This window comes from Pelophylax lessonae, assembly GCF_965119305.1.
Source record: "Pelophylax lessonae genome assembly, chromosome: 7".
Lineage (NCBI taxonomy): Eukaryota > Metazoa > Chordata > Amphibia > Anura > Ranidae > Pelophylax > Pelophylax lessonae.
In genome coordinates this window covers 238424015-238448987 of record NC_138774.1, presented here as the reverse complement: position 1 = coordinate 238448987, position 24973 = coordinate 238424015, and the positions used below count along the sequence as shown (strand labels likewise).

The 24973-nt window shown below is 48.8% G+C and overlaps 1 protein-coding gene across 1 annotated transcript in view; it reads right to left on the bottom strand.

Moving 5' to 3' along the window:
• Positions 1-24973, bottom strand: part of LOC309560129 (protein bicaudal D homolog 2-like) — a 98802-nt gene that overhangs the window by 57407 nt on the left and 16422 nt on the right. The gene's annotated exons all lie outside the window — the stretch shown is intronic.

The following is a 24973-nucleotide window of genomic DNA, read 5'->3' as shown; positions in this document are numbered from 1 at the left end:
AAGAACTGCGACGATCACCATTTTATTCCCTAGGGCGTCTGCTAAAATATTATATATAAATAAATAACAATCCTTGTAATATAAATAAAGATGCCAGGTCCTCTATATGAAGAGATCTGGGGTTTAAAAAGACCCCAAATCTCTCCTTTACCTTTAAAAATGTAACTTACCGTAAAATCCATTTCTCTGATGTTCATGGACAGACACTGCTCCGGTCATTCTTGGCCATTGGGTTATGCTATCCCCTACAGGAGTAGGACACTAGGCAGGAAAAAAAAACAAATTCGGGCTACAGCCATGGGCAGTCCCAGAGGGGTATAATCCCTCAGTTTTGTTACAAGCAGTGTCAGGAGAATCATAACTCTACAGAGGGGTGGGTGCTGTGTCCGTCAATGAACAGAAAAACTGAATTTTTGTAAAATCTTACCTGTAAAATTCCTTTCCGAGTCCTCCGACAGTCGCCGCCATCTCCATATTCGTCACAATGGGGTATTAGACTTTGCTCCGAAGGAGTAGCAGGGCAACAGAATATGTTAATATAAAAGCTTTAACACATCCCACCCCCAGAAGTGGTCCCCTCAGTCAATACCCTCCTACTTCCTGTATCCATACCTCAGTTTCAGTGGAATAGCAGTAGAGTATATAACCAAACCCCAAAAGAGGGGCGGCGACTGTCGGAGGACTCAGAGAAAGGAATTTTACAGGTAAGATTTTACAAAAATTCCGTTTTCTCTTGCGTCCTCCGACAGTCGCCGCCATCTCCATATTCGTCACAATGGGGACGTCCCAAAGCAGTGCAAACATGAGGGGTGGGAAACGCAGCCGCGCCCAAGGCAACGCCGTCTCCACAGCAGAGAAAGGAACCTTACCAAAGGAAAGGAAACCATCTGGGCAACAGAAGCAAAAACCCAGGAAAACAAACAACCCAGGGATAACAACATGTATCCCAAACAGCCAAGGAGCCCATACAAGAGGCTCTAAGGAACTGCCGCACTAAGAACCTTGTGGCCAAAAGGAAGCATCTGCCGATGCCTGAACATCCACTCTGTAGAATTTTGTGAAGGTGTGAACGGACGACCAAGTCGCCGCCTTACACACCTGGGCCACAGAAGCCCCATGACGACAGGCCCAAGACGTACTCAGAGATCTTGTAGAGTGCGCCTTCACAGGCATAGGGGGAACTTTCCCCTTCAAAGCATAGGCCTGTTCCACAGTCTGTCTGATCCATTTGTCAATGGTAGAGGCCGACGCAGCCAAGCCCTTCCGAGGTCCCTCAGGAAGGACAAACAAGGAATCCGACTTGCGGAAAGATTCAGTCGATTTCAGATAAACCCTAATCGCCCGAACAACATCCAAGGAATGCAGTTCCACCTCCTTCGGATGTTTGGGCTTCGCGCAGAGCGAAGGCAGGACAATATCCTCATTGATGTGAAAATCCGAAACTCTTCGGAAGAAAAGAAGAGTTAGGTCGCAAGACCACCTTATCTAAATGAAGGACCAGATACGGAGACTTGCAGGACAAAGCTGCCAGCTCCGAAACCCTGCGAGCCGAAGTGATCGCCACCAAAAAAGCGACTTTTTTGGACAACATGGACAACGAGATTTTCCTGATCTGTTCAAAGGGAGACGCCACAGGACGTTGAAAAAGAACGACCAGCTCACACACCTGACCCTTGACCGTAGCCAGCGCCAAACGCACCCGTCTGAAGGAAGGACAACACCCTAGACACCGAGTAAGTGCGAGGTGAAAACCCCCTGGACTCACACCAGGCAAAATAGGCCTTCCAAGTACGGTGATAGACCTTCCGAGGAAGACTTCCTCGCGTTAATCAAAGTGTGAATGACCTCCAGAGAGAGACCCCTATCCTTCAGGACCTCGGTTTCAACAGCCAGGCCGTCAAAGCCAGCGACCGTAAAGCAGGATGGAATATCGGCCCTTGAGACAGGAGATCTTCTCGAAGAGGTAGACGCCAAGGAGCGTCGACTGCCAGATTCACGAGGTCCGCGTACCAGGACCGGCGAGGCCAGTCCGGCGCCACAAGAATCACCATGTGTGGTTCCGAGATCAACCTGCGAAGGAACCTGGACAGCAATTGGATCGGCGGAAACGCATACAGCAGCCGATACCGATGCCACGGGGCTACCAACGCGTCTGCCCGAGGATCGCGCGTCCTTGCCACGAACCTTGTTGTTCAGACGAGACGCGAACAGGTCCACCTCCGGAAGACCCCACTTCGCGCACAACATCTGGAAGACATCCGGATGGAGAGACCATTCCCCCTGATCCAGGGTCTGGCGGCTCAGATAATCCGCCTGCCAGTTCCCCACCCCCGGAATGTGTACCGCCGATATCGCCGGGACATGAGTCTCGGCCCAGGAAAGAAGGTCGGCCACTTCTCGAGCCGCGCGGGCACTCCTGGTGCCCCCTTGGTGATTGACGTAAGCCACCGCCGTGGCATTGTCCGTCTGAACCCGAACCGGACAGCCGCGCAGTCTGTCCGTCCAAACTTGAAGGCAGAGATTTATCGCACGCAACTCCAGAATATTGATCGGAAGGGAGGATTCCTCCTCCGACCAAGTTCCCTGGGCGGACAGAACGCCCAGAACACCACCCCAGCCCGACAGGCTGGCATCCGTGGTGATCACCGTCCATGAAAGAGGACGAAAAGACTTTCCCCCCCGACACCGCCGGGGACTGGAGCCACCACAGAAGGTCCCTTCTGGTGCGATTGCTCAACGAAATCTGGATATCCAGAGATTGCGGACGCCCGTCCCACCTGGACAGGATCTCCGCCTGGAGACCCCTCGTGTGAAACTGGGCAAAGGGAATCGCCTCGAAGGCTGAGACCATCAGTCCCAGACACCGCATGCACGGAACGTCCCTGAGGGACTGGACTTCTCCCTGAAGAGTCTTAAGTTTGTCGTCCGGTAGGAAGACCTTCGCCTGGACCGAGTCTAGGATCATCCCCAAATAGGGAAGACGAACCGACGGACACAGCGTCGACTTTGGATAATTTATCGTCCAACCAAACTCCCGTAGAGTCTGCACTGTGAAGGACAGATCCGACTCCAGACCCTGGCTGGTCGCAGACCGAACCAGAATATCGCCCAGGTACCCCAGGACAGAGATGCCCTGGGCCCTCAAGGCCAGCAGTGGTGCAAGCACCTTGGTGAAAACCCGCGGAGCCGAAGTGAGGCCAAAAGGCAACGCCACGAATTGGTAGTGATCCTCCGCAATGGCGAATCGAAGGTACCTCTGGTGACCCTCGAAAATGGGGATGTGTAGGTACGCATCCTTCAAGTCGATGGAGGCCATGAATTCCCCCGGAACCAGGGCAGCCACCACCGACCGCAGAGATTCCATGCGGAACTTGCGGACCCGCACAAAGCGGTTCAGAGCCTTTAAGTCCAGAATCGGACGTACCTTGCCCTCCTTCCTGGGCACGGTGAACAGATTGGAATAGAACCCCCGAAAACTGTCCCGATGAGGCACCGGAACCACCACTCTCTGAGCCCTCAGGTCCCGCACCGCTAGGTGCAGATCCCGCAAACGCTCCGGAGACCGTTGAAGATTTGAGGGGAAAAAATCTGCTCTCCGGCCGAGAGAGAAACTCGATCTTGTAACCAGATCGAACGATTTCCTGAACCCACCTGTCCCGAACCCGGGACAGCCATGGTTGTGGAAAACCGAGCAAGCGTCCCCCCCACCCCAGAACCCGGTGAGGGCGCCCCTTCAGGCCGTACTGTTGTGGGCAGCGGATCCGGACTGGCCGGACTTCTGCTTACCTGTCCACGGCTTCTTCTGGGAGCCCTGACCTTTGAACGGCTTGCCCTTGTAGTGCGACCGAAAGGCACGAAAGGACCCCTGAGAGGGCCGAAAGGAAGCATGCTTCCTCCCAGGAGTCGCCTTAGCCTTGTGGGATTGGGGCAAGAGCGTGCTCTTACCCCCCGTGATCCCCTTTATCAGTGTATCCAAGGATTCGCCAAAAAGGCGAGAACCATCATAGGGCAGATTGGCTAAGGTCTTGCGCGAAGATTGGTCCACCGACCAACACTTCAACCAAACCAAGCGGCGGGACAACACCGCCACACCGTGTACACGTGCGGCCAACGGGACCATATCCAAGTCTGCATTGCACAAATACATGACACCCTGATGGATTTGATCCACCATATCCAATGTCGCCGATGGGGCAGAATCAGCCACCAAAACGCGCCTAAGCACCTGCGTCCAGCTCGCGACTGCCTGGGCCGCCATAAGGGAGGCAAACAGAGCTTTCAGCATAGAACCCATAATAGAATAGGTATGACGGGCAAGAGACTCCAGCCTCTTGTCCGTGGCATCCCGGAACACCAGGGTATCCTCAGCAGGAATCGCAGTAGACTTATTCAAAACCGCTATCGCGTGATCCACCGGAGGCGGCACGCACCAACGCTCATCAGTAGCGGGCGTGAAAGGATAACGCAGTTTGAACCTACTGGGTACCGCAAAAGGCTTACGGATATTACGCCATTGTTCCTTAACAGAGCTCTGGAAATCATCCGTGCAGGGAAAAACCTGCGATGTTTTGCGTCTTCTTTGTCCCATAAGCCGCCAAGGCAGTAGGAGGACATGGCTCATCCTGCAAGCGCAGCGTCTGTTAATAGAAGCAACCAATTCATCCATGAGTGCAAGCTCTTCAGACGAGCCAGGGGGAGAATTATCCACCCCTTCAACCTCAGCCTCCACCTCGGACCCCATGAGATCCAGAGAGGAACGGGACCCCGATAGGGAGACCCCAGCCACAGCAGCCCCGTCACCATCACCCTCTGAATCAGAGGAAATTGAAACTCTGGGCCTTTTTGAGGATTGAGCAGCCACCAGCATTTGCACCTGAGCCGCAAGGCTAGCCACAATCGCAGCCAAATCCCCCCCTGGGGGGGAAACAGCAGTCCCCTGGCTTCCCACCAATGTGGCAGGAAATTTGCTTTCCTGAGAATCCATGCCCCAAAGTATGTGGAAGAATAAAGGGTTAACTGCCCCTTTAGAAAGTGCAGCGAGCGCAGCCCACCGCACACACACACACACACGTACAATGAGACCCCCACAGGGAGAAAGTACAACTTGGGCAAGGATACAGGGATAGGGAGGTAAAAACCTGGAGAGACCGCTGCTGCTTCTCCCTCGATCGGTGGCTCAGGAGAAAAGGAAATGCTGACATGCAGAGCGCTCTATGAAAGCCTATGGAAGGCTACAAGAAAATGGCCGCCATCAGTGTAAACATGCGGCCGGAGCGAGTGCAGCCAAAATGGCGCCGTTTGGCGCCGAAAACCGCCGCTCCTCCACCTCAGTGAGGTGATTAAAAAAACACCATAATGTCGTAAAAACATGGCGGACCGCCGCAGCGGCCGCTGTAATGTGCCCCAAACACGATATGATCATGCCCCACAGCCAGTCACACATACACAGGCAGTGCAGCACAGCCCCCCCCTCCTTGCAACCCACAGCATGCAGTCAGAGAGATAGGGAATGTAACAGTGTGAACACAGGCAGGGTTACACAGTCCCAGACTGACACCCCCCAAACAGACAGGTCCCACATAAATACACTTACCTCCTAGATGGCGTGGGGAACCCGCACAGGCGAACAAGCCGCTGCACATGAGGTAGGGAGAGTCGCATCCAAGACGCACAAAATCGGGGTTGAGAAACCGCACAGTGTCCAGTGAGGTAGCCACCTCACCAATCATCCCTGCACCGAACAGGGATGGGTCGTTCACTGTGCCAGGAGCGTTACCTGGCTGAACGCTCGATGGCAGGCCGGGAAGCCACTGACCCGCAACCTGCGACCAGGGGGATCAGCTCGAGACCCGGCCCGCACGAATCCTCTTCATCAGAACAACTAACTAATGCTGACAAAAAACAACAGTAAAAGTAAAGAGAGAGAAAAAACTCAAACAAAAATCCAAAAAGAGAAAGGCTGAGACTAAGAGCCCCAGCATAGAAACATCCAGCTACTCCTGACAAGCTAGACATTGAAACTGAGGTATGGATACAGGAAGTAGGAGGGTATTGACTGAGGGGACCACCCCCTGGGGGTGGGATGTGTTAAAGCTTTTATATTAACATTCTGTTGCCTAGCTACTCCTTCGGAGCAAAGTCTAATACCCCATTGTGACGAATATGGAGATGGCGGCGACTGTCGGAGGACGTAAGAGAAAATGGATTTTACGGTAAATTAAAAACTACCATTTTCTCTTTCTTTCATTGACGAACACAGCTTCTGTCATTCTTGATCATTGGGACATCCCAAAGCAGTGTCAAACATAGGGGGTGGGAAACAGCAAAAAATTCCCAAGGCTACCCAGTAGCCAACCAAGTGACAGGGGATCAACCAAAACAACTGGAGCCCACCCGAAGGAAAAAAAAAAAAAAAAAACCCACACACACACACGGACAAGGGAAGCATCCGCAGATGCCAAACACATCCACTCTATAGAACTTTGTGAAAGTGTGCACAGACAGCCAGGTGGCAAACCTGCGTGACTGACGCTTGATGACGGAAGGCCCAGAAGGCACCAAGCGCCCTATTAGAGAGCACCTTGACAGGGCAAGGAGGAACATGAACTACTGTCTGTCTGATCCATCTGGAAATGGTCACATAAGAACACTCTGCTCGTAAAAGCAGATCATCCAGGTACCCCAGTATCGCGATCCCCCGCTGACGCAGTAATACTAAAACTGGGGCCAACACTTTCGTGAAGACCCGAGGAGCGGAAGCGAGACCAAAGGGTAACGCCACAAATTAAGAATGCTCCTCGCCCTCACCCAAGACAAAGCGGAGGAAACGCTGATGAGCAACACATTGAGATGTGAAGGTAGACATCCGTGATGTCGATAGAGGCGAGGAAAATCGCCACCACTGTGCGTACAGACTCCATGCAGAACTTCTGTACCCACACAAAGCAGTTTAGCACCTTGATGTTCAGTACCTTGCCCTCCTTCCTAGGGACTGTAAACGGGTTTAAGTAAAAACTTTGAAAACTTTCCAACTTTGGAACCATAATCACCACTTGAAGTAACAAATCTGGCACTGCCCCATTGAGATCCTTTAAGCAATCTGGGGACAAGTGCAGTGTGGAAGGAAAGAACCTTTCCAGAGAAAATGATCGAAACTCAATCTTGTAGCTGGAGCGAATTACTTCGTGGACCCACTTGTCCTGGATCAGGGAGGTCCACAGATCCAGAAAGCAGCGAGGACATCCCCCCACCCAAGATACAGGTTTGGACGCCCTTTCATGAAGAGGAATTATTATTACCCACAGGTCTAGCAGCACCTGCTCATGGTTGGCCCGACAAAGACTTTTTAGAACCCCCAGCAGAGGCCCGAAAGGGCTTGGATCCCTTGTCTTGAGACCCTGAGGGATGAAAAAGTCGCTTGTGAGCAGCAAAGGAGGTTACCCATCTGCGACAGGAGTCTTTACTCCTAGAAGCCTGAGAAAGAAGAAGGAGTACTCTTTCCGCCTGTGAGGCCCTTGATGAGGTCATCCAAGGAAGCTCCAAACAGGTGATCCCCCACAAATGGAAGACCAGACAAGGCCTTTGTAGAAGCCTGGTCCACAGACCAGCATTTCAGCCAGATAAATGCACCGCAGGACCACTGCTGAGACAGACAGTCTAGAAAGCAGGGGAACAGCATCCAAAGAGACCTCACAGAAAAACAGCAGCCCTTGGACCAACTGATACGCCAGCTCCACCAAGGCAGGGGGGGAAGCTACTTGTCCTCCCATGTCCCCATGTAAAAGCTTAGCCCACTCGGTCAGAGTTTGCAACACTAGGGCAATAGTAATTACCGGCCTAAATGCCTAACCAGCCACAGCCACATTTGGCGGGCCAGAGCCTCCGCCCGCTTATTAGCTGGTCCTGTAAAAGCCAGAGACTCCTCAACCAGAATGACGGTAGCTCAATTAGACATGGAAACTGGCGAGTTCACTACAGATAGAACCGCCCACCTGTAAAGCAGTTAATCCTCATAAAGGATACCGCAAGCAAAAACACTTAGCAACCACTGAGTTTTGGACGACCCCACTGTTTTGTGACAATGTGGTCAAAGTAAGCAGAAAGAGGAACACCCTTTCCGTTTTGGAGGGCCTGTGGGAGCCAAAAGGAACTGGTGCCTCCGACTCGGCATCAGCAGCAACCTCAATTTCTAGTTTCACGCACTGACACAAACCGTGCATCCACCAGCGCCTATTTAAGCATGGCTAGAGGAGCAGGAGGAATCATCCTCACTATCTGAGCACTCAGGGTGCGTGGACGCAGACCTAGTAGGATCACTATATACGGATGTAGCACCCTCCTAGGTAAAGCATAGAGTGGCCCTGTCTGCTTATCAGGAGGGCCTGATCTGTTAGCCTGTCACATGCTTCCAGGTGTGACCTGTTCAGTCTGGAGAGTCTCCCCACTGTATCCAATGAGGGACCTTGTTGGACAGTGGAGGAAACCTAGCCAGTAGCACACCAGGGTTTATGACTGTCCCAGTGAGTGGGCATTGCTGCAATTCATCCTGGGATTAGGAATAAATCCGGAGGGGGCATGTGACAGTGTCTTTTGGCGGGAGCAAAGTTCCAGGAGGAGGGCGACGGCTGTCTCTCCTCCTGCTGAAGTGAGGAAGGTTGTCCAGGAAGTCGGCCTAGGGACCAGGGGTTGAGCTGTGCTGAAAGGATTCAGTGTGCTGACCGAGTTGAGCTGCTGGGCAGAAGACTTCAGGAAAAACAGTGTTGCGAGTACTCAAGGATCTGCCCAGGGGACTGCCTAAGAGAGAGGACCACTCCAGAGAGGTCAAAAGGGTCAAGGAGCCAGCTAACCCAGAGTGTTACAGAAAAGGGGGTGCCAAGTTGTTAAGCCCTGAAGATTAGGGATAAAGGGGGCGCCGGGAAGGGCCCTGAAGTTGTTCAGCAGTGCAGTCTACCTCAAGGAATAGCTTGCCTTAGGACAGTATTACCCAAGTGAAGCAGCGGCCTAGCCGTGACTAGCTCAATTTCAGTGTAACTCAGCGTTAACCAGCATTTAAGTCATCCCTGACTATTGTGCATAGTTTAGTTCAGTTGGGAGTATCCCACTCATCCCTTCTCCTATCCAGGCTCCTAATAAAAACATAAAAACCATAGAAACTAGACTGGTCCTTGTCTGAGGTAAAGACACTTGGAAACATGTCAGAATGTTCTGCTGTTGCTAATGGTAACCCAGGGGAACCCGTCACCAGCAGCTCCCTTGGGAGTAGTGCTACACTAAGCTCACCCCAAAAAACTATCAGGGGAGGCCGCCGACTGCTATCCGCAAAGGGGACACAGGCCAAGGGCCCACAATGGACCACCTAATGGACCCCGCAAAATACCAAGAGGGGTGAGGAGGTAAAGTCGGCCTCCCAGTCCTCCATAGAGGACATAATAGGACATAGCCCCTTAAAAAGAGGGCTGCTCGCCGTGACGCGAAGCGCAGGCAGGGTACCCTCACTAAAAACAAGGCAGGTGTCCCACACAATGGCAGCAAGGCAAGCAAAAAAACAAAAACAAAAAAAAAAAAACAAATGAAGCACCCCTACAGCACTACCTCTTCCAAGGGAGGTGCCAAGTTGACCACATGGCATAGCAGGCCGCGGTCTAAATTTTTGTGGAGGCCCAGCCACAATTACATGGACCCTCAGCCAGGTAGGTGCCCAAAAGAAGAGTGGGGCTTCAGCTACACACAATGAGGCCACCCCCTGACTCAGCCGCATGGCCTAGTAGGACACGGCCTCAATTTAAGGCGCCAGGATGCGAGCCCCAGCGGAGCCGACCACCTAGGAGCAGCGGAGGGGAAGGCGGATGCCCAAACAGGATGAAGTGGAATCAGCCACCCTCACAGGGCCACCTCAAATTTGGTTTGGGGGGGGGGGGGGTGTTTGTTTTTCAGGGGTTGGCACCTTCGTTCCAGTGAAGGGAACACTTAAGGCGTCAGCATACCAATATTTGGACAGTTTCATGCTCCCAACTTTGTGGGAACAGTTTTCCTGTTAAAACATGGCTGCACAAAACCAAACGTGCTTCTGGAAGAATTGTCAAATTCCCATAGACACTCCTAAACCTGGTGGACAGCCTTCCCAGTTGAAGCTGTTATAGCTGCAAAGGGTGGGCCAACTCAATATTGAACCCCGGACTAAGACTGGGGTGCCATTAAAGGTCATGTGCGCGTAAAAGATAGGCATCCCAATACTTTAGTGTGTGTATAATATATATATATATATATATATATATATATATATATATATATATATATATATGTGTATGTGTATGTGTATGTGTATGTGTATGTGTATGTGTATGTACATATACACACACACACACACACACACACACACACACACACACATATACATACACACACACACACACACACACACACACACACAGTAAACCCCCCTCCATTGCGGGGGTTACGTTCCGGACCCAGCCGCGAAAAGTGAAAGTCCGCGAAATAGAAAAACCCTATTAAAATACACTGTAGGCATGTTTTTTTAATGTCACTGTACTTTTAAAAGCATTAAGGTCTATAAACACACTTTTAAAACAATAGAAACTCATTTAAACACATAAAAGATACTGAGAGACATAGCAAGAGCTATGGAAAACACTAACATATTTAATTCTCATTGATTTAATTAGTAAAATAACATTACAAAAAAAAAAAACTGAACCGCGATAGATAGATAGATAGATAGATAGATAGATAGATAGATAGATAGATAGATAGATAGATAGATAGCAGTTGGCAAATGGTTAAAGTAGAGCTTCAGGAAAAAAAAAAAAAAAATAATATACGCAAAAAAAAAAAAAAACCTAGCCCTTGCAAAACTATCCATCCACCTTCAATCCAGAGATTTCCCCCACAGTACATTTATTTCTGTGGTAAGATATTGTCAGCCTAATGGACAGATCATTTAACCCAGGGGTGCCCAACCGCTGGCCCTCCGATGTGGCCTGCGAACTCCTGCTCTGAAATGAGCCGCTGCTAGCGGAAGCATGACTACATAAAAGGAGCATAAGGCGATGCTTAATGTATAGCGCAGGCAGCTGTCACAGGTGGAGTGATACCATGATACCAATTGCATGCCGCCTGAAACAGCAATACATGTAGCAAGGGGCATTCATGAATGGAAGATTTAAGGTCAGTTTACATTTCTAAAATCACAGTAAAAAGTATTTATACTCCTTAGATTTTTCCACATTTGGTCATGTTAGAACCAAACATATAAAATGTATTTTTTGGGATTTTATGTGATAGACCAACGCAAAGTGGCACATAATTGTGAAGTGGAAGGAAAATGATAAATGGTTGTCACCTTTTTTTTTACAAATAATTATCTGACAAGTGTGGCGTGCATTTGTATTCAGCCCCCTTTACTTGGATACACCTGAAATCTAGTGGAACCAATTGTCTTCAGAAGTCACCTAAGTCCACCTGTGTGTAAATTAATCTCAGTAAATACAGCTGTTCTGTAAAGCCTTTAGGAGGTTTGTTAGAGAACTTTAGCAAGCAAACCGCACTATAAAAAGGCCAAAGAACCCACGCGGCAGATCAGAGATAAAGTTGTGGAGAAGTTTAAAGCAAAGTTAGGTTATGAGAAACATGTCCCAAGTTTGGAAAATCTCACGGAGCACTGTTCAATCCATTTGACAATAGAAAAAGACTATTGCACAACTGCAAACCTACCAAGACATGGCTGCCCGTCTAAACAGACAGGCCGGGCAAGGAGAGCATTAAATCAGAGAAGCAGCCAAGAGGCCCATGCTAACTTTGGAGGAGCTACAGAGATCCACAGCTCAGGTAGGAGAATCTGTCCACAGGACAACTATTCGAGGTGCACTCCACAAATCTGGCCTTTATGGAAGAGTGGCAAGAAGAAAGCCATTGTTGAAAAAAAGCCATAAGAAAACCCTTTTGCAGTTTGCGAGAAGCCATGTGGGAGACACAGCAAACATGTGGAAGAAAGTGCTCTGGTCACAGGAGACAAAAATTGAATTTTGGCCTAGAAGCAAAACGCTGTGTGTGGCGTAAAGCTAACACTGCACATCACCCTGAACACACCATCCCCACCGTGAAACATGGTGGTGGCAGCATCATGTTGTGAGGATGTTTTTCTTCAACAGGGACTCGGAAGTTGGTCAAGTGATTGGAAGATGGATGGATCCAAATTCAGGGCAATCTTAAAAGAAAACCTGTTAAGAGTCTGCAAAAGCCTTGAGACTGGGGTGGAGGTTCACCTTCCAGCAGGACAACGGACCAAAATATACAGCCAGAGCTACAATAGAATGGACTAGATCAAAGCATATTCATGTGTTAGCATGGACCAGTCAAAGTCCAGACCTAAATCCAATTGAGAATCTGTGACAAGACTTAAAAAATTGCTGTTCAGTCTCTCTCCATCCAATTTGACAAAGCTTGAGCTATTTTGCAAAAAGTTCACTCGAGATGTGCAAAGCTGGTAGAGACCTACCCAAAAAAACTTGCAGCTGTAACTGCAGAGAAAGGTGGTTCTACAAAGTATTGACTCAGGGGGGCTGAATAGAAATGCACGCCACACTTTTAGGTATTTGTAAAAAAATTTTAAAACAATCATTTTTCTTCCACTTCACAATTATGTGCCACTTTGTGGATTGGTCAATCACATAAAATCCATTTACGTTTTTGGTTGCAACATGACAAAATGTGGAAAACTTCAAGGGGTATGAATACTTTTTCAAGGCACTATATTCGGGCATCTGTTGTGCAGTGGTTACTGGGATACTTTCAAACTGATCGGCACGTGCACCGAAGTGTACCTGAGGGTTACCTGCACTGAGCCCTAGACTTCTGTTATTACCTGCAGGTTTAGTGCGCTTTCTGAAAGTGCACCACACCTGCAGGATATAACAGAAGTCTATGGCAAAAGTGCAGCTAACCCGCAGGAAAGCCACAGGTGCACTGCACCCATGATACAGGTAAATCACAGCACATCAGTGTAAAAGCAGCCTTAGGCCCCATTTACACATTCTGTCTGATCAGGTCTGCATGTCCGTTTTTCAGGCAGACCCAATCGGACCCTCTATTCATTTACTTCTATGGGAGCGGAAGAAGTAAAAAACAGACTTGTGTCCGTTTACACTCACCTACCTCTAATCCGATCTCAAGCAAAAAACAAAACCACCATAAAAAAAAAAAAAAAGGAACCCGTCCCCTTCCATCTGGGCAGATCGGATCAGACGGCCCAAAGAGTAGAGCGGGCTGTGCACTGTTTAGGAGATATTCACACTGCTTGCAGCCGGGGAGGTCACCAGCGCATGCGCTCTAAAAATCCGGCATACTATGCCAGACCTTCAGAGCTCCATGCCACAGCCCGAGAGCTCCCGCATGCATGCAGCCAGGGGCTGTGAACCCAGAAGAAATATGGGGGGGGGGGGGGGGGGGGAGAAAGATGGAAGCCCTGTCAGCGCACCACTGGAGGGCTTCTTTTTGAGGCAAGTCTCAAATAATGCGCTAGTATGCGATGCACACTAGCTCATTATGACATTGCCTTGCAGGAGATTCTTCTTCTAAAGCTGCAGATTACTACCGCTTCAAGTGGACAGTGAAACGAGAGGTAGTACAGAGCTAAGCTCCTCCCATTAGAATGTTTTTTGTCAGCACATGAACCGATTGGCTCTTTGTGGTGCATCTTCCTCACACTCTAGCCCTGTGGTTCAGGGTCTGCAAAAAGTCTAAGGGCTCTTTCACACAGTATGTCCGTCGGACGGACTCAGTTTCTCTCAGCAGGGGATCGATCCGCCGATCCCCTGCTGAGCAGGAGGATGACAGCTGTTCTCTGTGCGGAGACAGCTGTCAGTTCCCCATACATCTCTATGGGGGAAATCGGATGGGGACTGTCGGTCCGTTCTCATTCTAACCCATCCGATCCACTGGACGGATGGAAAATAGGGTTTCCATCTTTCCAGATTTGACGGATCGGATGTCAGCAGACCTGTCTCCGCTGACATCCGATGCCCCATAGGGATGCATGGGGGGGGGACCGTTCAGATCCGCCAAAAAAAACTGACAGGCAGATCTGAACGGTCCGCCTGTGTGAAAGGGGCCCAAGTCAGACAGCACTGCCAAGTTTGTGTGCTTGGGGCAGAGAGCAATGCCTGAGAAGAGTAAAATCAAAAAAGTTGAAAGTTAAAGCTTAACCCCCTCCTGTTTTTGTAGGAAGAATTAAAACCGGTCAGTTTTTTCCTGTGTCCTATCGGGAAGATTTCCCTTAACTTCCTGTAGACCCAACACGGAGAACAAATCTCTATCTGCATAGACCGATGTTCCCAGGGAAAAAGAATCCTCTTTGGACGATTCCACCTCTAACCCTGTTCTGGTGACAACTCAAATTTGTGAATTTGCCTTCATTTTCAGCATGAAGGACAATGGTTATCTGGACAAAGAGAAAGCCCAAAAAACTCTCCAAAACTCTCCAATAGAGAAACATACAGCAATTAAAAAAAAAAAAAAAAAAAAAAAACAACAAACCTTCACAGCAGATCTGAGACACTTCACCACTCCATCTAAGGACCCATGTACACTGGATGTGTAGCCCACGGTGTATAGGGCTGTTGAGCTCAGCTGCAGGCAGAGGGCACAAACCTCCCACCCAACTCTGCAGCCTGGCAAACTATGAGAGGCTTACAGCTGCTGCGGCTAGACGGCAAACGTAAAGGTACGAAAATTTCCGGAAGTACAGTATGTGTTCCAGGCATTCATCCCCGTGCCCATACTGCACTAAAACATTCATACTGTTAGTCTCACCATCCAGCCAGTGTAATCCTCTGAGAACATACCGATTCATACACTGGGGCTATACATCCAGCCTCTCATAGAATCCGACAAGCTGTTGGCAGTGGGGCTAGACACATTTGTGCCCTCCACACAATGGGGTAGGATGCACCGATCCAACTTTTTTGGACCCGATACCGATATCTGGCGTTGTGAAATCGCTGATAACGGAACCAATCCACAAAGCAAGCGGCTGCAGTACAGAGCAAAGCTGCTGCTTCATGTGTACGGCTCCTCCATTCACAGGCGGAGTGCATCTGACATCACTCCGCCTGTGAGCTGGGACTATACAGGAAGCAGCGGCTCCCATCCCATACTATTACTGCACCTAGTAAGGGATGGCTGAGCCGTTACTAAGCAAAAACCGGATCGGCCAATGTTACCGATCCAGCTATAATGGCCATATCGACGCCGATATCCGATCCGAATATCGGATCGGTGCACCTCTACACTGGGGATAAACATCTAGTGTACATGAGGCCTATAAGTCTCCTTATTGTTACAGCCAAATACTGGGCTGTTCTGCAATGCTCCAACATTTCAGAGTAGTGTTGCCATTTGCCGCTACCTCCAACCCCAAACATTCCTAAAGATTCATCACTATAGCTGGCCATACATTATACAATTTGCTTATTCAATTTCCTTTAGATTTACCTTCAATTATTTAGCACAAGGCCTGCCTGACTGCATACAAATGTAAAGTGTTTTGGTTTGACCTCATATTATATGGTTTTGGTAAATCTAAAAGGAAAGTTGTACAAGAAAATTGTATAATGTATGGCCAGCTTTCGATTGGTTGCCTCACTGAATAGGAATGCACAGGCAGCAGTAATGATCAAGCACTTCAAATGTGTTGGTATTCTGACTGTCAGAGCAGTCCAGCATTTGGCTGTACAATGTGGGATTTTGAAGGCTGAGACAGGTAAGTGCAGGCACAGTGGAAGGGTTAGACCATGAGTGCTCAACCTGTGGCCCTCCAGCTCTTGTGAAAATACAAGTCCCATGAAGCATTGCAAGCAGCTTACAGTTACAAGCATGACTCACAAAGGCAGAGGCATGATGGGACTTTTAGTTCCCCAACAGCTGGAAAGGCACAGGTTTAGCACCCATGGGTTAGACCTTAGGAGTTTTTATAACCGTGCCCCAGTTTACGAAATTTCCCCTCAGCGGCAGATGCTGTGTGCAGGAGAAAGCCGGCAAAGAGGAGGTCACCCATACAATTACTATGGGGCTTCCGTTGATTGCTGCCTCTCCTGCAAACACCTACACAGAGTAGCTGCTGCTGACAGCTCAGTGTGGGACCCGACCAAAGCTGCTGCAGAACAGGCAAGTATAGCGATTTTTGCTTTACAGGGCTAGATAAATTAGATTGGTTTTAGACTGTGGCTGCCAGTAGATTTAGAGTCAGTTTTGGCTGAACTTCTACTTTAAAAGCAGGAACACCTAAAGGAGGATTGGCCTATTCGATAAGGTCTATCTTTGGGTGTAATTTACTTTTTAAACTTGTAATTAAGAACAAGTTCTGCCAAACTTTCAGGCGCAGAAGTGAAATAATGGAACTTAAGCAGTCGTGGGTTTTTAAGGCTTCATTTACATGGGGTGTACCAATGCGTACCCCACGCAAGGGCGGTTTACCCACACAGGGATGCGCAGGTGTTCTGTGCAGTCCTATACATGTCAATTGGGACACAGCGGCAGAAGAGACAGTTACTGCTCCCAATAGGGCATCCGCATTGGGTAAAGATGCATGGCCCAAACGCAAACCATGCGAGTTCGGGGACACGCACCCACACCAATGTCATATTGGGTGAAGTGGCCGTGTCCATGCTGGCGCTTCTTTCCAAATCACACGAATAGGACTGATGGCCCCAGAGATGATGGATCACCTGTGCATCCCTATGGGGGTCAACACCGCCATCACATGGGTTATACATGGATACACACCATGTAAGGCTGGGTTCACATATATGCAAATTGGATACAGGTTTCTCCACATCCCAATTCGCATGACAGGAGAGTGACTGGTTCTCAAAAAAGCCAGTTAACACTGGCCCAGGGTTGCCGCAGTCCTGACTGCAGAAGGGTCCTGTGCATCCGTGGGTCTGGTTCAGGTGCAAATTCAGGCAAAAATTCAGACCTGAAGATACAATCTTTTGGGCTGTGAACTGCAAAGTCCCACTTCTTGTACCCCCTTGTTTGTGGAGGTACGCTACCTCTGCCTTTGTGGGTCTGGCCTCCTCACAGGGACACTGCTGTCTGCCCCCCTAGCCTTGAAAAAAAAACTTCCGGGGAGTCAGGTTCTCTCTTTTCTAGTAACGACTTCTGTCAGCCATATGTTCCAGAGCATCATGTTACCCAGGGCCAAAGAGATGGTCACCTGTTCAGGAAAGGCTACACAAGCGCAACTTAGAAGATGAGCCTCCTGACCACATTTTGAGCCAGAGACTTCTGGTAAAATTATTTAAAGCCGAGGTCCTAGCTGCCATCCTAACCAACTCAGCGGAGGAATCTGCCAGAAAAAATACCGCTCGGAAAAGAAGTGCAAAAGATTTAATAATCTGATCCCTTGGTGTCCCGGCAGACAGGGAAGTCTGTATCTGTGAAAGCCATAACTCAAGGTTTCTGGCTACACAAGTAGACACAGACTCCTCTCCTGGATCCTCACATTCCGCACCCTGAGGCAGAGCTCTAGCCACGGTCCTATCTGAGGCCTGACTCAGAGTGGGAGTCTGCATTTTGTCAATAAGGGTCTTAAAGGAACTAAAAAAAAAAAAAAAAAAAAAAAAGGTAGAGGAAAGCTCATCTCTAACTGAAGTGAGCATTTTTTGAAAGGATATCCTCCACTAAACTGTCTATGCATGAAAGGTAGACCACTTTACTTCACGAGGAGCCTAGCTTTGCCCCGCACACTGCACATTTCCTTTTGGGTGTTTGCGCCTGGACCTTGCCCGGAGCCTTGGTCTGCAAACAAAACTAAAAAAAAATGGATTTTTGTAAAATCTTACCGTAAAATCCGTTTCTCTTAGCTCATTGACAGACGTAGTCCTCGGTGATACACCACCTTCGGGTTATGTTGCCTCCACAGGAGCAGGACTAGACAGGAAATTAAAAAGCTCTGGCCACACCCCAGGGGCAGTCCCAGAGGGTATATCCTCTCTCTCTCTGCCTCAGCAAATCAGTTATGTGAAAAAGCAGTCTTTAGAGATTTTAACCCAACTCCAAAACAGAGGGGCGGGGACTAAGTCTGTCAATGAGCTAAGAGAAAAGGATTTTACGGTAAGATTTTACAAAAATCCATTTTTCTCTAGCGCTCATTGACAGACGTAGTCCTCGGTGATACACCACCTTCGGGACGTCCCAGAGCAGTATCACAACTGAGGGGTGGGAAAATGGAAATCAAATCCCAATCTAGAAGGCCCAACCGGTGCCAACTAGAAGTTTACAATGCTCATCCTTAATGATGAGACTCAACAAAAAAGAAAAACATTTTTTTTTTTTTTCAAACAGAAAAAAACCCTCGAGGTAGACCACCGGTCTCCTCAAATTGCGGCCTGCAAAACCTTGCGGCCAAATGAGGCATCCGCCGATGCCGTCACATCAATTTTATAGAATTTTGTAAAGGTATGTACTGACGACCAGGTGGCCGCCTTACATACCTGGACCACTGACGCCTGATGGCGAAAGGCCCAGGAAGTACTGAGCGCTCGAGTGGAGTGCGCCCTAACAGGGAACGGAGGACTCTGACCCTTAATAGAATAAGCCTGTACCACCGTTTGTCTAATCCATTTGGCAATGGTCGCGGCAGATGCAGGCAAACCCTTTCTGGGGCAATCCGTGATCACAAAAAGTGAATCCGTCTTACGGAATGATTCCGTAGCTTTCAGGTATACCCTGATTGCCCGAACCACATCTAAGGAATGCAACGCATGTTCCCGATGATGCTTGGGCTGAGGACACAAGGAAGGTAGTACAATATCTTCATTCAGATGAAAATCTGAAACCACCTTGGGAAGAAAAAATGGCTTAGGATGAAGTACTACCTTATCCCTATGAATCACTAGGTATGGGGACTGGCATGATAATGCAGCCAGTTCTGACACCCTGCGAGCAGAAGTAATAGCCACCAAGAAGGCCACTTTCTGGGATAAAGTAAGCAAGGGAATCTCCCTGATGTTTTCAAAGGGAGGTTTCTGTAGAACCGACAAAACCAAATTAAGATCCCAAGGCGGTAAGGGCGCGCGGACTGGAGGAGCCAGGTGCCGCACCCCCTGGATGAAATTCCGCACCAAGGATTTGGTAGCTAAAGGCTTCTGAAAGAAGATTGCTAATGCTGAAACTTGACCCTTGATGGTGCTCAAGGCTAGCTTCTGCTCAACCCCTTGTTGCAAAAAGGCCAATATTCGAGACACCGAATAGGTACGTGGAGGAAATCCTAAAGATTCGCACCACGCAATATAAGTTTTCCATGTGTGATAATAGACTTTGCTGGAAGTCGCTTTCCTTGCTTTAATAAGGGTAGGAATGACTGAAGCTGACAAACCTCTGTCCTTCAGTACTTGGGTCTCAATGGCCAGGCCATTAAACCCAGCGACTGTAAAGCATGATGGTAAATTGGTCCTTGAGACCACAGACACTCCCTGAGACGAAGTTCCCACGGAACGTCTACGACTAACATGTCCAAGTCGGCCAGGCCGGCTTGAGGAGGCCAGCCTAGAATTTCTAGGACCCCTGGCGCTGATTGGATCTGAACCAGGCGTCCCTAGAGGTATCTGGCCCCGACCATCCGAGAAAGTCTGGTCGTTTTCTGTTCCCACACATTTATCAGATACCTGATAGTTATCAGGAAAGGTGATCTTTTCTGGTTGAACCTCAGGGACCGAAGTCACCCGACTAGAGGCTACTTGGCCTATCTGGTCAATCAGATCCGATTCCTGTGAGGTATAGGGACTAATCTTAGGAAAAGGTAAAGGAAAAGATCTATTCAGGGAACGGTAACTACCGCTTCCTGTAGTACTTAAATGTTGGAAGGGAAGAATCGCACCGGTAGTAGTGGTTGATGCTCGATCTAATGTCCCGAATACCGGTGAAAACGTCCCCCCACCCTGAAACCGGGTGGGGGCGCACCTTCAGGCTGTGTACTCCTTTGCTTCGGGTTTGGCTGGGTTGGTCCTTTGCTTGTCCGACCAGCCCTTCTTGAACCCTCCTGGAGGAGTCTTGCCTTTCCCGCTAGTACCAGCCGGGCGCCCTTTATGGGCGGTAAAGAAAGGTCCTCGCTTGTTGCGAGGTCCCTTAGCTTTAGCAGCCTGTGGCAAAAAAGTGCTCTTGCCCCCAGTGGCATCCTTAATGATTTCATCTAGGTTGGCCCCAAATAGACGATTCCCCTGAAAGGGGAGATTTGTCAAGGTCTTCTTGGAACCTAGGTCAGCTGACCAGCATTTTAACCACAGCACACGTCTGAGGATCACCGCTGTCTTAGATGCATGCCCTAATAAGGGAGTAGTGTCCAAGGCTGCGTCACAGATAAACTGTAGCCCTTGTATAATCTGTTCCATCAAATCAGATGTCTCCTGGGGAATATCTTTTCCCCTAAGATCTTGGCGTACCATTTTCGCCCATTCCGTAAGTGTCTGGGAAACTAGACCAATAACAATTACTGGTCTAAAAGCTGACCCTATCAGAGAGAAGATGGTGCGGGACTCTGCTTCCATCTTTCGATCCACCGGATCCTTAAAGGACGAAGTGTCCTCCACTGGAATAACCGTGGCTTTATTCAGCCTGGAAATAGGCGGATCCACGACTGGTGGTACCGTCCATTTCTTAATGATGGATTCCTCAAACGGATAGCGTCTAGCAATACGCTTGGAAATAGTAAAGGTACGTTTAGAATGCTCCCATTCTCCTTTAATCTGATTACCGAAACATTTAGGTACAGGAAAAGCCTTCATCGTCTTGATGGGCTTATTAGTACCAAAAGGAATCTCTGTTTCAGTTGCCTCTGCCGGTAAAGCCTCAAGTTTTAAGGTTTCCTGGACTGCCACAACTAGTGCGTCCACCAATGCTTCTTCCTGAATAATAGCAGGAGAAGAAGCATCCTCCTCACTGTCTGAGGGGGCTTTACCTGGGATAACAGCCCTTGCAGAGGAACCTGCAACTGCCGTGACCACCTCTAAATCTGAGTCAGAGGTGTCAGATGGTATAGGGGTAGGCGGGGGTCGCTTCCTTGACCCCCGTCCCTGACAGGCCGCCTCCACCCGAGCTACCATAGACTCCAAAATTGCTGTAAATGACTCTATACTCTGTGCAACGGCGGGTCCCGTGGCCCCCTCGAGGGAAACAGGTGGGGGAATGTGTGTGGCAGGGTCCATGATAACTCCAGTTACTTCCTGGATAATATAATTCAAAAATAAAAACTTTTCTTTTTTCGACCCCCAGCGCCACAAAAGCCCGAGAGAGAGAGAAAGAGAGAAGAGAAGAGAAGAGAAGAGAAGAGAAGAGAAGAGAAGAGAAGAGAAGAGAAGAGAAGAGAAGAGAAGAGAAGAGAAGAGAAGAGAAGAGAAGAGAAGAGAAGAGAAGAGAAGAGAAGAGAAGAGAAGAGAAGAGAAGAGAAGAGAGAGAGAGAGAGAGAGAGAGAGAGAAAGAGAAGAGAAGAGAGAGAGAGAGAGAGAGAGACCCAGGCTCACCACTTGATGCTCAGAGTTTAACTGCAACAGGTTACAGCGCTGTCTTAACAAACAGGAAGTCTTTTGGCTGGCTGCCCAGGAAGAAAGGAGGCGGCTCCGCCCCTCTGTACGCCTTCCGGCGCCTCCCCCAAGCTCCACGAGGTGTTTGGATCACCTCAAACATGGCCGCCCCCATGCTGGAGACACGAGGCTACGCCAAAATGGCGGCTCGCGCGATCCAAAAAAAATGGCGGCGGCCCGTACTGAATAGCGGTGTGCTGCAGGGCACACAACACTCTCACTGCATGGGGATATGGCGTGGTTGGCGGTACCGGCCCTGGCGGACCGCATGGCCGTTCGGGAGGCCTGCTAATAGCTGGAGATCTGATTAGGAAGGCAGTCTACATGTCCGTGGCTTCTGACTGGTAGGTAGCTTATTCTTAACCCATAAGATTCCCAGAATGCCACAGATTACATCTTTAAAACATGTATACAATTAGATTGTTAGCTCCCAAACCAAGCCTCCTGGCTTTTTGCACACATAAAATCACACTCAAAGTAGGAGGATCTGTGTCATGTTGTAGGATAGAAAGGGACTCTATCTTACCATACAGAGAGGGGCCCGCGTTCACCACAAAACCCGTCAGGGGGAAAGGGGGAACATACTACTCACCATACCGGAACCAGGCGGGCACCAACTCTTGACAGTACCCCTCTCCACCGGGGCGGGAGGGCTGTCGACCGATACGGAAACGTGACTCATGGTCTTTGGCGTTTCAGCGAGACATTTAACTCGCGTGGACAGTCCTTTAATGGGACTTTGTCGCGGCCGACCCAGCGCGGAGCTATGGCCTGCACGCGCTCGTAGGCTGAACTGGGGTGACCACCGGATCTCAACATCCAGCCAGTCGCCCAGTTCAGCTTTCTTGCTTGAAGATCTCACAGGAACACTGGAGAAAAAAGCTGTCTAAAAAAATCCTTTAAGAAAAAATTCTTGCCAGGACCTAAGATCCCAGCAAGGTATCTAGGTCCTTACTCCTAACTAGACAGAAAATAACTGATTTGCTGAGGCAGAGAGAGAGAGGATATACCCTCTGGGACTGCCCCTGGGGTGTGGCCAGAGCTTTTTAATTTCCTGTCTAGTCCTGCTCCTGTGGAGGCAACATAACCCGAAGGTGGTGTATCACCGAGGACTACGTCTGTCAATGAGCGCTAGAGAAAGCCTAGTTTGAGAATCAGACCACACAGATCTCCAAACACACTCCAGTGCAGGGAAGAGGAAAGATGCCCCTTCACCCAAGCCACACAAAGCTATGATGGAGGAGAAAAAGCACCACAGGATATGCAAGAGGGAAGAGTCCCCAGGCTTACCTGAGAGGTGCTGGTGCCAGAGCCTGCGTCCGCTGCCTGAGCAGTTGCTGCAGAGGAGTCCATCCTGCTCTGTGTTCCACAGCCTCTGCTGGGTGTCACAAACACCAGCTGACCAGCAGTCTGCTGTTCGCACCTTAAGGAAACTGGAACCAGCATCTCCGGCGCCCGCTGATGACGTCACCCACGTCCAAAAATGACTTACGCCACTTCCTCTGGGCCTTATGGAACACAGGAGCTCCGCCCCTTCTGCCCTACACGTCAAAGCTGTGCACAAGAAACCCTTTAATCAGCAATGCGCTCTCCTCCTGCATGGCCAGCCACGCTGCGGGATCAGACAGACTCCCTCCTTCTTCCCCGGATGCCATCAGCTGTCTTGGCCCTCCCCGGGAACAGAGGACAGGAGAAAAGCAGCCACTACTAACCTGCAGGTATAAGGTATCGCACTGGGCAGGAGAAAGTATATCGGATTCTTGCCCAAGTCTTCAAAGGACAGACCATGAGACCCAAAAAAACAGGTTCCAGGAAACATGGCACCCCCTGTCCAGAACAAACTAAATACTGAAGGGGGGGGGGGGGGATGAAGACTAGAGGACCGCCTTATCTGGTCGGGTTAACGCGTTTCCTGTCCTGGCAGGAGGAGTCCTAAGTCTCATGGGATGTCTGGAAGATGCCTTGAGAAAAATAAGTTAAAACTGCATTTTATTTTTTTTTTTAAGCAGAGGCCCTAGAGAATAAAATGGTGGATTTTGAAATGTTTTATGTCACGTGTTATTTTCACAGCGGTTTATCAAATGCAACTTTTTTGGATGTTAATGCAAAAAACAATACATAACTCAATTTATTTGTAAAATATAAAAGATGAAGTTACGCCAAGAAAACAGATACCAAACATGTCACAATTTAAAATTTTACACGCCCATGCAACGGCGACAAACGGCATAAATTTCACTATCCATAGGCGATGGTTTAAAAGCCTTTGCAGGTTTCTTTAGATTTACAGAGGAGGGCTAGTCCTAAAATTACTGCCCGTGATCTGATGTTCGCTGTGATACCTCATGTGCAGGATGATCCCTCTGCGCGTGAGAACAGGAGGGATGGGGTACTTTAAAAAGGTTTTTTTAGATTTTTTTTTTTTTAATCTAAAATTAATAAACATTTTTGTATCACTTATTGAGGTCACAAGGAATGTAAACATCCTTGTGACAGCAATAGGCAGTGACAGGTACTCTTTATGGATATATCTCCTCTGCCCTTAACAGTATTTAAAAACACCAAGATTTTTAAAAAATGGCACCACTGACATCTGGGTAAACCAGAAGTTATGTCAGGTAAATCGCTTCCGGGTTATCATAGCAGAGAGCTGATCAAAGTATATCCAGCCGGTAAACATGCTGGCTGGTAGCCTGGGTCTACCGGTATCCCAGAGCCGCGGAAGACACCTCCCCTCCCGCTGCTTGTAAAAGCATCCAGGGGCTAGTTATTGGGGAAAAGTACCGGGGTGATGCCTGCAACCAAGTGTTTTTTTTTTTTTTAAGCTTTGCCATTAAAAACCTAGAAGCCGATTGGTTACTATGCCTGGCTTCACCAGATTCTGTGTGCACTAGTTTTAGTAAATCTTCCCCCATATTAATATGGGTGTATAAAATAGAGTTGTACCTTACAAAAAGTTGGCTGTCACACATCTGTCTACCATAAAGCATTGCACAGAATTCAACAACCTGGTGCTGTGTCTGTGAAGACTCATTTATCCAGGCTGAGGAATAGCTAGTAGTAATAAATCAGAATTAGTCAGGATTTGTCCGGTTATACTGTTTTGCCATTTATCCAAGTAGCTTTATTTGGATAACCATCAAAATGTCTTCATTATAAAACTAGTCCATGTAAATGTGAGCAACTACTAGCTAAACCTACTCTAACAAAACTAAATTTAGCCTTGCTAAAGCTTGCCGTAATTGGCTCAAAATTTTGGCCATTTCTAGTGAATCGGCTGAAATTCAAGCCATGGGTGGCCCTGCCAGCACCAGAAACATGACCAACTGAAAAAAGGAAGTAGGGTGGAAAATGTTCAGCATTCTCTCTGATTCCATCAC